This window comes from Macrotis lagotis, chromosome 2, assembly GCF_037893015.1.
Source record: "Macrotis lagotis isolate mMagLag1 chromosome 2, bilby.v1.9.chrom.fasta, whole genome shotgun sequence".
Taxonomy (NCBI): Eukaryota; Metazoa; Chordata; class Mammalia; order Peramelemorphia; family Peramelidae; genus Macrotis; species Macrotis lagotis.
In genome coordinates, this window is record NC_133659.1 from 171,079,760 (window position 1) to 171,098,291 (window position 18,532).

Genomic DNA, 18,532 nt, shown 5'->3' on the forward strand with positions numbered 1-18,532 from the left:
CCTCTCTTAATTATTTCTTAGTTATCCTCTATGCAGCTTATTTGTTTGTTGTCATCTTCATTATATTGTGAACCCTTTGAGAATCCCTTGGTACTGTCTTTTCTCTCTTTTTTTACCACCCCCCAGTACTTAGCATAGGGCCAGTCACAGAGTAAAATACTAAAAAAAATATATGCTAACCAAGTGACCCAATACCTAGATAAACTTCATACCTGCTTTTCTAATGTTTTTATGACCTTAGCTTTCTCCCTATTATTATTGCTTTGTTTTCTACCACATATAATTTGTGGCAAGCAATGTTGAGGTACTATATGATGTTTCTTTAATAAACAACAGTCAGGAGCAACTGGGAAGAAAAGTACCTACAACAAGATACTGGGAGAGGAGTAGGCATGCTGACCTCATACAATCTTAGGAGAAAAACTTAGGACACACACATAAAGGGGGAGGGGAAGGAAGAGTGGAAACAATGACAGAGGGCTATGCTGGAAACAACTCTACCTGGTTCCTTAGAGCACACTGTTAAATTTTTAGTGTGAGCATTTCTACCTTGGAAATCAGTGAACGCTACAAATCAGAACTTAATTTATTGCTGTGTGATATCTAGATTTAAAAAAGTGATGGAGAAAATACTAATAATAACAATTCAACCACATAACCTGTCCACATACATTCTCTTCTCTCCCCCCCCCAAGTTGATTGTCCTTTGTTATCAAAGACTAAAATGACACTACTATGTTAAGAGACAAATTACAGTGTGTCCAATTGTGGATAATCAGACCAATATGAGCTTGGAATGCTCTACCATATTGCACATAAATAGTTCATGTGAACACCTGAAGTGGGTAGTCTAAACTTACATATGTTACATTTCCTTTGAGTTGCTTCCATTCTGCCTTCCTTATAGAGTGCAGCATCCTCACTGATGAGGGCTCACCATGCTGGGTACTCCTATGCCAATGTCTCCCAAGTTGTGCAATAAATTCTAAAGTTCTTCAATGAGAACTTCAGGGTGTATTGGTTCTTCTGACCCCCTTATGAGCACTTGCCCTGTGTGAGTTTTCCATAAAAAAGTCTTTTTGGCAAGTATATGTCTGACATTATAACATTGTGTCCAGTCCATCGTAGTTGTACTTTCTGTAGTAATGTTGAAATGCCAGGCAGTTTAACTTCAGAAAGGACCAAATGTCTGGTATATTCTCCTTCCAGGTGATCTTCAGAATCTTCCTAAGACAAATTAAATGGAAGTGATTCTGTTTCCTTACATGGCACTGATACACTATCCAGGTTTCCCAGGCATATAGCAATGGGGCCAGCACACGGTTCTGTAGACCTTCAGTTTGGTGTCATTCTAATACCTTTTCTCTCCAAATTTCAGAGTCTCCCAAATACTGAGCTAGCTCTGCATTATCAATGTGTTCTTCCTTGGAAAGGACACTGACAAGGTAAGTGAACTAGTCTACAGTACTCAAAACTTCAGCATTTGCTGTAATTGATGGCTCCTCATATGAACAGGGTGGTGCTGGCTGATGGAGCACCTGGGTTTTGTTGGTGTTAATTGTTAGACCAAAATGAGCACAAGCAGCAGAGAATTAATCCTTACTTTGTTGCATCTTAGCTTCAGAAGCTGCATTGAGTGTACAATCATCTGCAAACAGAAGATCATGCACCAACACTCCCTCTACTTTGGTCATGGCTTGTAGCCTTTTCAAGTTGAAGAATTTAGCAACTGACCCTGAGGCCCATGTTCATCCTCATTGAAGGCTGCTGATAATATGGCTGAAAATATCATGCTAAAAAGCATAGGAGAAAGGACACATCCTTGTTTCACTCCACTGGTAACTGGGAAAGCTCAAGATCATCATCCACTATCCAGCTTGAGCATGGCATGGAACTGATGTAGAATATTGATGAACTTCTCTAGGCAACTAAATTTTGACCTAATTTCCAAAAGCCCTCACAACTGACAGTATAAAAGGCCTTGCTCATATCTATAAATGTTGTAAACAGACTTCTATTCTGTTCCTGGAACTTTTCCTGGAGGTGTCAGGCAGCAAACACCATACTGACTATTCCTCTACCCTTTCTGAAGCCACAATGGCTCTCAGGGAGATGACCAAGTTCCAGGTGAAGGATCAGCCTACTGCGAAGGACCACTGACCATATACCATATAACTCCAAAGGAAAATAAAACCCTGAACATGGTGAACACTTGAACCTATAAATTGGATTATGACTACACTATGGATACACTAGTAAAACAGAAGGTGAATAATTCATATTCATTTTAGAATAAATAGTACACATCACTCAACTTTTGAGAAACATTAGAGATTTCACTGGTATGATTTTTCTTTAAGGACTGAGATAAAGTGCTGCTTACCAGCAGACACTGAAGCACTAAACTGTGTTTCATGTGCCAGGAATCAACACTAAAGCCTAAAGGATGTCTCTCTGGTATCAACATACCATCAATTTTTCAATAACTCTCTTAAATAATGGAAAATGTGAATGGTGACAACAGTAATGGAAAAATGAAATCTTTTGTTCACCAAAGCTTCCAGAATAAAATGGTTAACAGCACTTCTATAATAAATTTTGGATAAAATTATGACATTAAACAATCACACCATATTTTTTAAAAGATATTTAGTCCAATTTCAAAAGTAATTTGGTCTCAACTAAACATATTTTCCAGGGGGCTAGCTGAGGAAAATGAATTATCCTATTGTTTTAAAATTTAAGACTTTTTTCCGTCCTCCAGTTTTGTACTTTGTTTCAAAAACAAGTGAAATGAATCACTATGCCCTCCTAACCCCAAAGAACCATGAAGGCAGGAAAAAAAGTATTGTCTTCAAAACCTGACTGCCACTTACTTCTATGTGACACCAGGAAAGGACTTTGGATAAGTTTCTTAAATTCACAGGCCTTAGTCTTCTCAAGATACAAACTCATGTTTAGTGTTCAAATGACTTGTTTTTTTTAAAAAAATACAAAAGTTAGGAGTTATTATCCCCATATAGCACAGGCAAAAAGTATAGTTTTCTTTTTTGCTCTCAAATTAAAACAAAAATTCAAAGATGATAAAGTGAAAAATCATTTCTTTTTCTCATATTTCACATAAGAATAAGATTTAAGAATTCAGATCCAAGAGATCCTGATATTTCCATCCATTCTGCCAACTTGGTCAGGCAGAGAAGCACCATTTTTGAGAAATAAATAATCAGTACATTAGGAGGAGTTTGGAGCTTTTAGAAATTTACCTACAAAAACTAGAGCAAGATATGAAGATGATGATCAACAATTCTAAATGAAAGTAAAGAAAATGACAAGTGCTGTGATTAATGAATATGCCTAAATCTTGTTTTGTTTATCTTTAAATGTGTGATGAAATCCATGTAAGGATGACCAGAATTCAAATCCAGCCTGTGACAAATACTGGCATTAACATTTAAACAAGCTACCTTAATCTCTCAGTATCCTTAGGCAATCAAATAAGGAGCAAACAGAACAATCACTTGTGACTGGCAATAGTAAATTTCCTTTCATGAAATTACAGTTCATACAAACAAAGCAAAAGTCCAAATCCAACATATGGTCATTTAGAATAAGTTGAATCTTTAGATACAAAGGGAATATACAATATCATTCCTTAAAATCAATGAAAAGCTTTTCTAATGGAAAGGAGTAATTATTTTACATTAAGGACTACTTACAATATTGGAAAGCAACATTTAAAGTTAAGAAAATGATTCTGAGGTCTCATGATCAGCAATGTAAAGAATTAGAGACAACTTTGCGAACTTCTCCAAAACAGAAATTATGCATAAGAGGTAAAGCATTTTTAACTGTTTCCCAGCTCTAAGACACCAAGAGGGCCACTAAGGTCAAATAAAAGCAGAGATTAATCTTTTAATCCCTAACATCCTCATTAGCAACCTCTTCCCTACAAGTCCCAGGCTCTGGTAGTTTCCTTTCTCTTTACTCTTGTGTGAAGTCAGCATGCCTACCCCACCCCCACTACAGTCAGAGAACTAAGAAATAGAAGATAATTAGGGTAGGATGTTAGTATCTGTGGGGTTTTCCAAAAGGAAAAGGGGCTGGTATCCAGCTAATGCAAATTCTGATCCCTCAGAAGTAACTTGAAGCAAAAATTGCAAAGTTATAAAGGACAAGCATGGCTCCAAAGAAAAGATAAGCAACCATTCTATGCCTTCTGAGAGATAGGTGGGACCATTGACAGTACACCTGCTTTCAAACTCCTTTCAATGTACTTCTAAGTTATGACTTTTTTCCCTTTAAAAACATTTGCTAGGTGCTCTCTGATAAAACATGAAACTAAGGACTCTAAACTTTCGAGAGACAGAACCCACAAAGGGACCCATTGAGGCAGTTCTCCTATTCAAGGTAACCTGGAAAAGAGCAGAAAGGCTCTGCTCCCTGGGGTTGGAGGGGTAGCCCGCCAGAGGGGTGGCCCACCAGAGAGAAAGAACTTCAGCCTCCCGGAGGCAGCCCCAGGGACCTGGAGGCCGTGGCTCACAGCAGTGGGGGAGTCTCCTGAGCTGCACCCCGGGGAGCACCTGGCACAAAGTGGGGGAACAGCAGGGGACCTCTGCCAGAGTGAGCACATGGAACCCAGCCCTCAGGGCACACAGCAAGCAGCTTGGTCTTTCCCCAGCCCTGAACCAGGAAACAGAAGCAGGCTGAGCCCATAAGCAGGAGCCTCCAGGGCATGAGCCCATTGAGCTGAGGGAGGGAAGTGAAGAGAGACTGCAGAGTTCTGTCCTCTACCCCTGGAACAGGACTCTGGGGCTCTGAACACATTCAGATCCTGATCCCAGTCTAGCCCCCCCCCCCAGAGAACAGCAGCCCCCCCCCCCCACCTCAGTCCTGTGGCAGAGGGGGGCGCTTATGGTCATTCACAGACCAGGAGGGAGGACAGAGCCTCACACACTGAGACCCCTGTGGGAGTGTCCCAAAAGCTCAGGAAGCACCCCAAAACCAGGCTCAGGCTGGGAAAATGAGCAAGCAGAGAAATAAGAGGAAGACCACTGAGAAATATTTTGCTCATGAGCCCAAGAAGGATCAAAATACTCAGTCTGAAGATGAGGAGGTACAAACTCCTGCATCTAAAGACTCCAAGAAAAACAGAAATTGGGCTCAGGCTATGACAGAGCTCAAAAAAAGACTTTGAAAATCAAATGACAGAAATAGAAGAAAAACTGGGAAAAGAAATGAGAGAGATGCAGGAAAAACATGAAAATGAAGTCAGCAGCCTAGTCAAGGAAATCCAAAAAAATGCTGAAGAAAATAGCATGCTAAAAACCAGCTTAGGTGAAATGGATAAAACAGTTCAAAAAGTTATTGAGGAGAAGAATGCCTTAAAAAGCAAAATTGGCCAGATGGGAAAAGAGATAAGAAATCTCTCTGAGGAGAACAAATCCTTCAGACAAAGAATAGAATTCAGGGAGATTGATGAATTTACCAGAAATCAGGACTCAATACTTCAAAACCAAAAAAAATGAAAAATTAGAAGAAAATGTGAAATATCTCATTGAAAAAACAACTGATATGGAAAACAGACTTAGGAAAGATAATTTAAAAATTATTGGAATACCTGAAAGTCATGATCAGGAAAAGAGCCTTGACATCATTTTCAAAGAATTACTACAGGTAAATTGCCCTGATATTCTAGAAGTAGAGGGCAAAATAGAAATGGAGAGAATCCACCGATCCCCCTGAGAAAGAGATCCCAAAAAACCAACCCCTAGGAATATTATACCCAAGTTCCAGAACTCCCAAGTCAAAGAGAAAATATTTCAAGCAGCTAGAAGGACACAGTTCAAATATGGAGCTGCAGTCAGGATCATACAGGACTTAGCAGCAACTACATTGGAAGCTCATAGGGCTTGGAATATTATATACCGGAAGGCAAAAGAGCTTAGAATGCAGCCAAGAATGAACTACCCAGCAAGGCTGAATGTCCTCTTCCAGGGAAAAAGATGGACTTTCAATGAACCAGGGGAATTTCAAATGTTCCTGTTGGAATGGCCAGAGCTGAACAGAAGGTTTGATCTTCAGATACAGGACTCAGGTGAAGCACGGAGATTGGAGGAGAGGGGGGAAATATGAGGGACTTAATGATGATGAACTGCATGTATTCCTGCATAGAAAAATGACACTGATAATACTCATATGAACCTTCTCAGTTAATAGAGCAGGTAGAGGGAGCTTTTATAGTTGAAGCACAGGAGAAAGCTGAATTCAAAGATAAAATATGGTGTAAAAATGGAATCAATAGAAAAAAAGGGAAATGTAATGGGAGAAAGAAAAAAGGAGAGGGGGAATAGGCCAAGATATTTCATATAATAAGATTTTTTTATTATTACAATGAGCTATTGCAATGATATGGAAGGGGGGAGGCAAGGGGGAATGAGGGAACCTTTGCTCTCATCAGAGGTGGCTAGGAGAAGAAACAGCATATATACTCAATGGGGTATAGACAGCTGGAGTAAGAAAGAGGGGGGAGCAGGGGGAAGGGGTGGGGATGTAAATGAAGGAGGAGAGGATGGACCATGGGGAAAGAGTGGTCAGATATAACACATTTTCTTTTTTACTTCTTGTAAGGGGCTGGGATTGGAAGGCCTGTCCAGGACCATAGGGTCTGGTGGATTCTGAGCCTAAGGGGTGGTATGGGGGCTCAAGGCTTCTTGGCCCCAGGACCAGGGATCTTTCTGCTGCACCACTCAGCGACCCTACAGCAGAGTCAGAGTGGAAGGAGAGAGAAAATATAGTACATGGTAGTGGAGAAATAAGAAAGGAGGGAGTTGCGATCAGCAATGGCAATGTTGGAAAAATATGGAAGTAACTTTTGTGATGGACTTATGATAAAGAATGTGATCCACCCATGACAGAGTTGTTGGTGTTAGAACAAAGACTGAAGCACATTTTTTATTATTATTATTTGGGGGAGGGTGCAGGGCAAATGGGGCTGGGTAGCCTGCCTGGGGCTACATAGCAGGGTGATCTTTGGGTGTCTGAGGCCGGATTTGGACCCGGGTGCTCCTGACTCAAGGGCCAATGCTCTGTCTGCCACCCAGCCACCCTATTTTATTTTGGGTCTCTTTTTTTCTTCTTTTGGGTTTTTGCAGGGCAGTGGGGATCGGGTGGCTTGCATGTCACACAGCTGGGTGATTGTTGGGTCTACGGGGCTGGATGTGGGCTCGGATGCTCATGGCTCCAGGGCTGGTGCTTCATCCATTGCACCACCTGGCCATACCTACAATTATTACTATTATTCTTTATTTAATTTTAATTTTTTTTCTCTCCTCTTTACTTTATCGCCCAAGCAAGTCTATATTCATGGGGGAGGGGTATTTTGTTTACTCTTAAACAGGAATATTTTATTAATGTAAAAAAAATCATTTGTACAAAATGAGAATTAAAAAATAAAATTAAAAAAATATTTGCTACATGAGATAGCTTTCTGAGAGGATGATGAAGAACAAGATGGAGAAATTTGGGTGATTTTTAGAAAAAATAAAAATTATTGTTTTTTTTCAATTACATGGAAAAACAATTTTTAACATTAAAAAATTTTAATTTGAGTTCCAAATTCCTTTCTCCCTCTTTGAAAAGAAAAGCAGTTTGTGGGTAGCTAGGTAGCACAGTGGATAGAGTACCAGCCCTCGAGTCAGGAGGACCTGAGTTCAAATCTGACCTCAGACACTTAATACTTAGCTGTGTGACCTTGGGCAAGTCACTTAACACCACTGCCTTGCAAAAACCAACAACAACAAAAAAGGAAGGCAAGCAATTTGATATATAAAAGACATTTTTAAATTAGTCAAGTTATAAAAGAAAACACAGATACCAAGAAAATAAAGTTCAAAAAGTATGCTTTGATCTGCCTTCAAGACTAAGTTTTTTCTCTCGAGGTAGCATAAATATTAAGAGGCTTACAGAATTGTCTTAGATCATTGTATTGCTGAGAATAGCTAAGTCATTCACAGTTGATCATCATACAATATTGTTGCTATAGTTTACAATATTCTCCTGGTTCTGTTCATTTTATTTTATCAGTTCATGTAAGTCTTTTCAGGTTTTTCTACAAGTTCCAGCTTGTCATTTCTTATAGCATAATAGTATTCCATCACAATCACATATAACAACTTGTTTAGCTATTCCCCAGTGGAGCTATCCCCCTCAATTTCAAAATCTTTGCCACCACAAAAAAGTTGTTATAAATATTTTTATACATATAGGTCCTTTCCCTTATTAAAAAAAACTCTCTTTGGAAAACAGACAAGTACAGGTAGTGCTGGATCAAATGGTATGCGTGGTTTTACTCTCTAGATTAGTTCACAACTTCAGAATAGTGTATTAGTATCCCAATTTTCCCATGTACCCTCCAACACTTGTGATTTTCCTTTTCTACCATATCAGACACTCTGATAGATGTGAGGTGTTTCAATTTGCCTTTCTCAATAGTAATTTAGTATATTTATTCACATGGTTATAGATAACTTTGATTTCTTTGGCTGAAAATTGTCCATTCATGTTCTTTAACCATTAATCAATTGACTAAGGACTAATATTTTTTCCCCACTGTTTATTTTCATATTTTATTTCATTTTCCCCCAGTGACTTGCAAAGACAAGTTTTTGTTTTTGTTTTGTTTTTTGCAAGGCAAATGGGGTTAAGTGGCTTGCCCAAGGCCACACAGCTAGGTAATTATTAAGTGTCTGAGGCCAGATTTGAACTCAGGTACTCCTGACTCCAGGGTTGGTGCTCTATCCACTGCGCCACCTAGCCGCCATCTATATCTAATCTGATAAAGGTTATAGAGATGAGAAGAATATTTTCAAGCTGTTCATCTAAAATTTTTGTTCAATTTTTACTTTTTATAATGCTTCATATAGGAAAAAAGTTGCTCGCAAATATATGTACTCCCTGACATGTTCATGAACAGTGCATTCGTGAAATGCCAGATATTTTTCTTTAGGCAGGTATAACATACAATAAAAAGACATCTGAATAAATTTTTCTTCAAATTGCATATTTAATTGCAACTCTATACATTCTATTTGCAAGAATGCAGGCAATGTATTGATGTCAACCAAGAATGGAGTATCAAATATATTGAAATGGAGCTGGTGTTTCCTAAAATCTTGAACTCTATTCTCAAAGACCTGTGATAAAACAGCAATTGATGCTGCATACAATAAAGTTGTCTGCTGCAATTACGAGTCATATACAGTTTTAAAAGTAAAGATCCTAAATTTTATATGTATATCTTTTGTAAAAAAACAAAAAAAATCTGTTGTTCCTATAAGACTGCACAATGTTAGTTTTGTGAAAAAAAACAAGCTTTATTAGTTAAGAGCTAAATTGGTTTGTGATACTGCAACATTGGAGTATGCATAAATCTATTTCTTCATTTTCCAATTACTCAAAGCAGGGCCTGCATGAAGTTTTGAGGGCCATGAGTTGGACACACCTATTTTAGAGCATGGAAAGGCATGATATGACTTGATATGGTGGGAAAAGTGCCATATCTGAAGTCAAGACAAACTCCTGATTCTGCCAAACATGATTATGATTCTAGGTAAATGGCTTATCTGAGCCTCAGTTTCTTCAACTCTAAAGTGAGAACAATAAAACCTATAATACTTACCTCAAAGGATTACTATGAGCATAAAATCAGAAAACAGATATAAAATGTTCTGCAAATCTTAAAGGATTAGTTATTTATTATAAACTTGAACTCAAATGAACATTATTTAGAAACTTAAAGAACAAGAAGCTCAGACTAATTAATCCTAGTTAAGTAAACCCCAAGTAGGCAACTCCTGTAACTATGTCCTGAAGGGTTGCTTAGACCACAAAGAAGTTATATAACTCCCCTACATCATATAGATAATTTATGTCAGAACTTGAACCCTGAAATTTATATTTCTAAATCCAGCCATCTTTTTACCATGTCAAACTATTTCTTTATACAAAATGAGAGGGAAGTGGAGGAAACAAAGAGAGTACTCAATGATAGCTAACTGAAAATTCTAAAGAAAAAAAATTCATCTTTTTTCATCATTCTAAATATTTTCTGAAAACATAGAAATAATCTAGAGAATTCATTCAATATTAAAATATTTCTGTCTCAACAACTTCTCTTAGTAACATCTTTGGTATTTTATGCCATTCCCAGAATAGAAATTTCTTTATGTAGTCTAATTTTCTATCATGATTTGACTTCTACTGAATACATTTGTGAGAAGAAAATAGAAGTTTCCGCAAATATCTCCATAAAGGGGATCTACTTTTTATATCCAAAAATGAAAAGTTTCCTAAAGAAAACAATTATTTAACATAGTAAGACTGCAGGTAAAATGCCCTCTTTTTTGATGTCCTGCTCAAATCAATATTGTATTCCCTTCTCCTTGGATTTGGCTGGCCCTGGAGAGGGGACAGTATCAACAGACTATACCCTGTCTTAAAAATCCATTAGGAAAGGACCAAAGCAGTTGCTGGTGCTATAGTGGACCATAATCAGTCAATCCATTGTGAATTGTCAATTGAGTGCTCCTGTTTTATAGCTACTATTAGGGCTTTCCCTGTCAGCTTTCTTTTGTCCAAACTAGACAAACCCAACTATATATAATGAAAAGTTTTTTGTAATGTTACAGACCATATCACTGGAGTAAATGACATGGTAGTCTACTTCCATGTGAAAGAGGAGTAGTATAATGTGAGTTAATAAATGAAAATGAATTTACTAAGCACTTACTAAGGTCAATACTATACTAAGCACAGGAAAGAAGAATATAAAAGTACTCATGCTCCAGGAGCTAGTAATTTATTAAGGAAAGATAATACATCTAAAAGAGCAGTGGTCAGGGAAAGAGAATTTAGTTTGCTCAGTTATAGGTATGATGATGGAGTAATAAAGGAGAACAATGGCACCCTTTCCAGGAAGAATGACAGAGGTAATTTTGATTATGATTCCAGAAATGGAAAGCTAGGGGTGGAGAATGGAGGAGGTGTAGGACACAGATACTTGTGCAGCCAGTGAGATGATCAAGGTAAAGTATGGCTAGAGCCAGGTGGAGATGAAGTTAGTGACTCAGAAAAATCAGTGAGGCTATGTCCATAACTTTGGACATACAATTTTATAAAATTATAATCGTAATTGATTATAGAAGCCTTACTATACACACAAACACACCAAAAAAAAAGTCATCAAAGGACTATCTCATCCTGTACCCTAATCAAGGAAGAATTGGCTTTCCATGTAGATTACTTTTTTTAATCGCATTCTGTTTGAAAAAGAAGCTTATAGGTCGGAAATTATTAATGCTTTCTCAATTACCTTTTAAAAGTAATAACAAAGTCCAAGATCTTTCCCCATCTCTTTAGTATTTTGCTTTCTTTCTAAAAATATCTTAAGAACTGAGCCCCTCATTGTTTTCAAAACACTTCCCCCCCCCCCCCATGTATCTCTTCTGCATAAACTTGATCTAGCAAAGCTTATGCCATTTTTATCTCTTCACTGGCCTCACTCCTTCAAAAAGTGCATCTGGAATAGTGATGTTAGAATAATAAATTAGGTAGCTTAAATCTCCTTGATGGTTAAGAGTTTGTTATAAGGATTTTTGCAGATGTTCTCCACTATTCATTTGTTGTCCTTCTAGTTTCATCCTTAAATGTCCAGTCAAGTCCATCATAAAGCTTTGTCTGCACATATTTTTCTTCCAATAGCTTTTCACTATTTTTGAGAGAATATTGCTCATAATTTTCTATACTTTATAATATTTTTCTGAATGAATTATAGTCTAAAGAGTTCCCTTGGCTCCCAAACTTCTCTGCTGGGCAAAAAGATCTAAGTGTTCAATGGATCAGTTCTTTTGGTCTATTTGTCCTGGCAACTGATTTATGCCAGTTAAATTTCCATATGAAATTGTTATAATTGGGATCAATATGCTTTCCTGTAACCATTTCATATTTTTCAAACTCAACTTTTTTAAAAATATCATTATGAGTTATTTTAATTAGGGGTGGCTAGGTGGCACTGTGGGTAGAGCACTGGTCCTGGAGTCAGGAGTACCTAAAATTCAAATCTGGCCTCAGACACTTCATAATTATCTAGCTGTGTGGCCTTGGGCAAACCACTTAACCCTATTGCCTTGCAAAAAAATAAAAAGCTATTTTAATTATATATTAAGTCTCTTCCAATTCTTGTTTTCCTTTGATGCTGATTTTGACGTTTTAGCTCTAAAAGATTAGAAGTCACAGCTAATTTAGGAATGACATTACTAATAATCATCTTATGTTTGTTAAAATCAATTTCAGGGGGCAGCTAGGTGGCATAGTAGGGGGCAGCTAGGTGGCGTAGTGGATAAAGCACCGGCCCTGGAGTCAGGAGTACCTGGGTTCAAATCTGGTCTCAGACACTTAATAATTACCTATCTGTGTGGCCCCAGACAAGCCACTTAACCCCATTTGCCTTGAAAAAAAAAAGCCCTAAAAAAATAAAATAAAATCAATTTCATTTTTTGTGATGTTATTTGGTACTCCCATGTCCAGAACCTCCTAATTTTCCTCAAAAACAAAAAAGTATTCATAGGGTAGAAATAAAAATTCTGTTTATTCTATAAGTTCTTTTCATTCATTACATTTGGACCATATTTTTCACTGTCCTTGGATATATTCAACTTTGGACTGAAGTCCACAAATTTGAAAGTATGTATTGGTTTAATTGCTAGGGGTCAACAAGTTCTTTTACAATTTCTCTATCTTTTCATCCTCTGTAACCAATGGCGGTACACCAAAAAAATAATTAATATTTATTATATGCCTATTAAGTGCCTTTGTATTTACAATACAAAGATAAAAGTGAAACAGTTCTCAACTTCAAATGGCTTCTATCAGGGGTGAAACAAGGGTGCCCATTATCACCACTACTATTCAATATGGTATTAGAAATGTTAGCTCCAGCAATTAGAGAAGAAAAAGAAATTGAAGGAATTAGAATTGGGAAGAGACAAAACTCTCACTCTTCGCAGATGACATGATGGTCTACCTAGAGAATCCTAAGAAATCATTCAAAAAACTACTGGAAACAATTAGCAATTTTAGCAAAGTTGCAGGTTATAAAATAAACCCTCATAAATCCTCAACTTTTCTATATATGTCTAGCAAGAAACAGCAGGAAGATCTAGAAAGAGAAATTCCATTCAAAGTAACCTCAGACAATATAAAATACCTGGAGTCTATTTACCAAGACAGACTCAGAAACTTTTTGAAAACAATTATAAAACACTTCTCACACAAATTAAATCAGATTTAAATAACTGGGCAAATATCAACTGCTCATGGATAGGTAGGGCTAATATAATAAAAATGACAATTTCTACCAAAACTAAACTACCTGTTTAGTGCCCTACCAACCAAAATTCCAAAAAATTACTTTAATGAGTAGGAAAAAATTGTAAGTAAATTCATATGGAGAAATAAAAAAGTCAAGAATTTCCAGGAACTTAATGAAAAAAAGTACAAAAGAAGGGGGGGGCTTAGCCCTACCTGATCTAAAATTATATTATAAAGCATCAGTCATCAAAACTGTTTGGCATTGGCTAAGAAATAGAGTGGTGGACCAGTGGAATAGACTAGGTGCAAAAGCAGGAGACGATTATAGTAATCTGCTGTTTGATAAACCCAAAGAGTCCAGCTATTGGGATAAAAACTCTCTCTTTAATAAAAACTGCTGGGAAAATTGGAAGTTAGTATCTTAGAAATTTAGATTAGACCAATACCTAACACCCTTTACCAAGATAAAATCCAAATGGTTACAGGATTTAGACATAAAAAAACAATACTATAAGCAAATTAGAAGATCAAAGACTAGTTTACCTGTCAGATCTATGGAAAGGGAAGCACTTTATGACTAAGGAAGAGTTGGAGAACATCACCAAAAACCAACTAGATGATTTCAATTACATTTAATTAAAAGGCTTTTGCACAGATAAAACCACTGTAACCAAGATCAAAAGAAATGTAGTAAATTGGGAAACAATCTTTACAACTAATGATTCTGACAAAGGAGTCATTTTCTAAAATATACAGAGAACTGAGTCATATTTTTAAAACAAAAAGCCATTCCCCAATTGACAAATGGTCAAAGTATATGCAAAGACAATTTACAGATGAGATCAAAGCAATTCATAGCCATATGAAAAATTGCTCTGAATATTTACTTATTAGAGAAATGCAAATTAAAGCTTCTCTGAGGTACCACCTCACACCTCTCAGACTGGCCAATATGACCAGAAAGGATAATGATCATTCTTGGAAGGGTTGTGGGAAATCTGGGACATTATTACACTGCTGGTAGAGCTGTGAACTCATCCAACCTTTCTGGAGAGAAATTTGGAACTATACCCAAAGGGCAACAAAAATGAGCATACCCTTTGACCCAGCAAAACCACTACTGGGTCTATACCCTGAAGAGATCATGAAAAAGAGTAAAAACATCACTTGTACAAAAATATTCACAGCAGCCCTGTTTGTGGTGACAAAGAATTGGAAATCAAGTAAATGTCCTTCATTTGGGGAATGGTTTAACAAACTGTGGCTTATGTATGTCATGGAACACTATTGTTCTATTAGAAACCAGGAGGGATGGGATTTCAGGGAAGCCTGGAGGGATTTGCCTGAATTGATGCTGAGTGAGATGAGCAGAACCAGAAAACCACTGTACACCCTAACAGCAACATGGGAGTGATGTTCAACCTTGAAGGACTTGCTCATTCCATCAGGGCAACAATTGGGAACAATTTTGGGCTGTCTGCAAAGGAGAGTGCCATCTGTATCCAGATAAAGAGCCGTGGAGTTTGAACAAAGTTCAAGGACTATTCCCTTTAATTTAGGGGAAAAAAAACATATCTTATTGTCAGATCTTGTTTTTTCTTAGACTTTTTGTCTCTTCCTTAAGGATATGATTTCTCTCTCATCACACTCAATTTGGATCAATGTGCACCATGGAAACAAAGTAAAGACTGACAGATTGCTTTCAGTGGGGGGGGGGGGGGAGGAAGTAAGATTGGGGGGAAAATTGTAAAACTCAAATAATATCTTTAATAAAAATAAATGAAAAAACAAAACTTTAAATGGCTTCTGATCTAGTTGGAGGGGTTGAAAGGAAGAGAATAGGGGAGGAGAAAAGGAAAGAGACAAAACAAATTTATAGGTAAATACAAAATGCATATTCTTTAATTATTTTCACTATTTTTCTTGTACTTCTTTTCTTTCTTATTTATAAATACTCTTATATGAAATAAACAAAATTCCAAGAAATGATCTTCTTTTAGCTTTGGGATATATGACAAAACTAACTCCACTAACTTCTTTAATTGCTTTTCCTAAGTGTTACAATTTCCTCTTATTTTCATTTCATAAATTGCAAAAATGCCAATACTGATTATGAGTAATAATTCCAACAGTATCTGCATTTATTTGCCACCTGTATTGGGATCAAATATTTAGAGTAGTAAAAACTAAAGTAAGATTTATATAAAATCAAAAAACTGCTTCTTAATACCTCTAAACCCATTTCAGCTAACATTGCAGAAAACATAAAAATGGATATTTTGTATTTTGCTTCATTTTATAGGTTTCTTTTTTTTTTTTTAGGTTTTTGCAAGGCAAATGGGGTTAAGTGGCTTGCCCAAGGCCACACAGCTAGGTGACTTTTTATAGGTTTCTGTGGCCAAAGAAGTCATGACCCAATGGATTTGCAATGAGTCCCTCTAAACTTAGTCAAATAATTTTTAATGGAAAATTATGTTAAAAGTTATATCCAGTATCACCTCTACATCACAATGGAGTAAGGGAAAGGACCTTTGTGAAGCAAGTTTTAAAATATACAACAATAAAACTGAGATAATGATATTTTTGTATTTTATTATTTATTATATTTTCTAAAAATACTTACATTCACATTCTAACTTGAAATTTTAACTAAGAACATAAAGAAAATATCACCACTAAAATAAGGTAAGTGTTATATTCAGTTCATTTTCAGTTGTGTTCTACTCTTTATGACTCCATTTGGAGTTTTCTTGGAAAAAATATGGAGTGGTTTGTTCCTTCAGTAAATAGGATATATAAATAAGATGTATTTATTTATGATACAACATTAGTAAGCACTAAACTCTGAGCTTGAATACATTTACATGTCTTTTTTCTCCTAAAATAGAGATGCAGCCATGAAGAAAACACAGTCCTCTTGAGAAATAATAGAGGGCTCAGCACAATGTGCTAGATACCCCCCCCAAAATTTTAAGTTTATTACCAGAGGAAAAAGTCTGTCTTTATTTAAAAAAGAAATAGATCATTTTATCATATATTTGATAAAAGTCAGTAGTAACATGTTGTTGTAGAGTAGCAAAGTATTATGCTATCAAATAGTATCAGAATGGATAATATACTAATAAGTGATATACTACTATTATATTTTTAAAACTTGGAGAAATTTTTAACCATGAATTTTAAAATATTTTTTGGTATCAAAACTGTTTAAGAAGAAATTACTCCTAAACTTTCAGGCCAACAATCTATATTTTTTTAAGCAAGAAAGAAACAAAAGAATAAAAAAAGATGGTTAAACTCATTTTGTATTATTATTAATCAGAGCATGGTAACAGAAAAGAAATTATGTATTCTCATTTTATCATTTGAATTAGCTTCGAGAAGAGCAGATTGAAGAGTTGAACTAGAATATTTCCTGCATGACTAATGCTGTTAAACACAAACAAGGAGAAGGGACTTAAAACTATGAAAAGGAAGATCCCTGAGAGGAGATAACATGAAAACACAGACAGTATGGGTTAATGATAACAAACATAGTCATAATAGTTAAAATTTATGCAGTATTTTAAGGCTTACAAAGAGTTTTATGAACATTAATTCATCTTATACTTTAAAAACCTAGGTAAGTGGGTGCTATTATTAATCTCGTTTTTCAGATATGGAAACAGGCTAACCTCCATCATCCTCTGTTATGTGACTTATCTAAGGTCACACAGCTATTATGTGTTTGAGTTCACATTTTAATTCAGGTCTTCCTGACTCCAAGTTTAGTGCTCTTTGGACAAGTTATTTAGCCTGCCTAGGTTTCACATTCCTCATCTGTAACATGAAGTTGTTAAAACTATAAAAATCTCCTCTCTGGTTCCAAATTTATTACATAATGAAGCTGAAAATGAAATTCTACCATTTCTCACCCAAACAATATTTTAGAAAGCATCTCTCTGCTGAGTTTCCTTTCCTGCAGAAAGAGGTCAGCAGCATTTCTACCAACTACCTTCCCTGTGTTGTGAGGAAAGCCATTTATAAACCTTAAACTGTATAAATGTGAGCTATTATAATAATTACTATTATTATTTGAGTGGTAAGGTGGGAGATATGAAATGGTCAGCATTTCTGTTTTCCCCAAAATCCTGAAGTACTTTTTGTCTGGGAGTTCTAGTTTGTATGACCAGCATAAATTTAACATGTGTTAGTAGTTTTGCCTTTATTCTGTATTGTATGATTTTGTATATTACTTTGTAATTACAGTGCTCAAATTGCTCCACTTAGTATGTTTTGTTATTTTAGCCAGATTATTTTTTCTCAAAACCAGAGATTCCTGTTTTCTAATCCTTTGGTAAACAGCTCTAGAACCTAGCCTGGAGCTTTGTACACAGCAGGTGCCCAATAATGCACATTAGTTTGCCTAACATGCAAAATTATTTTCTTCTTTTGCAAATCAGGTTCCTTCCCTTTGCTCTACTATAATCTATGCTATCTAGAGAGAAGCAACACTCTTTCTAGTCTACCTGCTCTAAAACTCCTGGATTAGGTTTCTGGAGGGAAGTTGCTATCTGGAGCTCTAGAATAATCTGTAGGGCTAAACTTTTAAATAAGTGCCCATGACTTCTCATGAATAGTCATCAAGTAGTCATAATTGGGTCAAAGCAATAGCATTTACTAAAATGGAATAGTAAAAAGAGTAGCTACAAAATATTCCCTTTCATAAGCCTAGGACACACTTTATCACATATTTACACAGTAAAAAGAACTTTGAAATTTGAAATTACTTAAGAACTTTGGAATTACTTGTAAAGTATGGGAGACACAGGCTCAAGACCACCCAGCATGGTGTACCCTCATCAGTGAAGGTGCTGCTCTATGAGAAGGACAGAATTGAAGCAGCTCAAAGGAAACATGAGATGCATAAGTTTAGAGTACCCACCGCAGGTATTCATATGGACTGTCTGTGCCTGACCAGTGGTCTGAGTTCATATTGATCTGATCAGCTACAGTCAAACACACTATGACTTGTCATTGACATAGTGATAGTGTTTTAGTCTTCATTGATAATGAAGGGTAACAACCAATACAGCATCCATGGAAAGAGTAAACTCAAACTGAGTACAATGGGTGCAATGATACTGAGGTACATATAGAGGATATACATGTGGAAAAGCTAACCCTA

At 36.3% G+C, this 18,532-nt stretch overlaps 1 protein-coding gene across 1 annotated transcript in view; it reads right to left on the reverse strand.

Annotated features, from left to right (window-relative positions):
* Positions 1-18,532, reverse strand: part of BRIP1 (BRCA1 interacting DNA helicase 1) — a 448,227-nt gene that overhangs the window by 261,678 nt on the left and 168,017 nt on the right. The window lies entirely within an intron of this gene.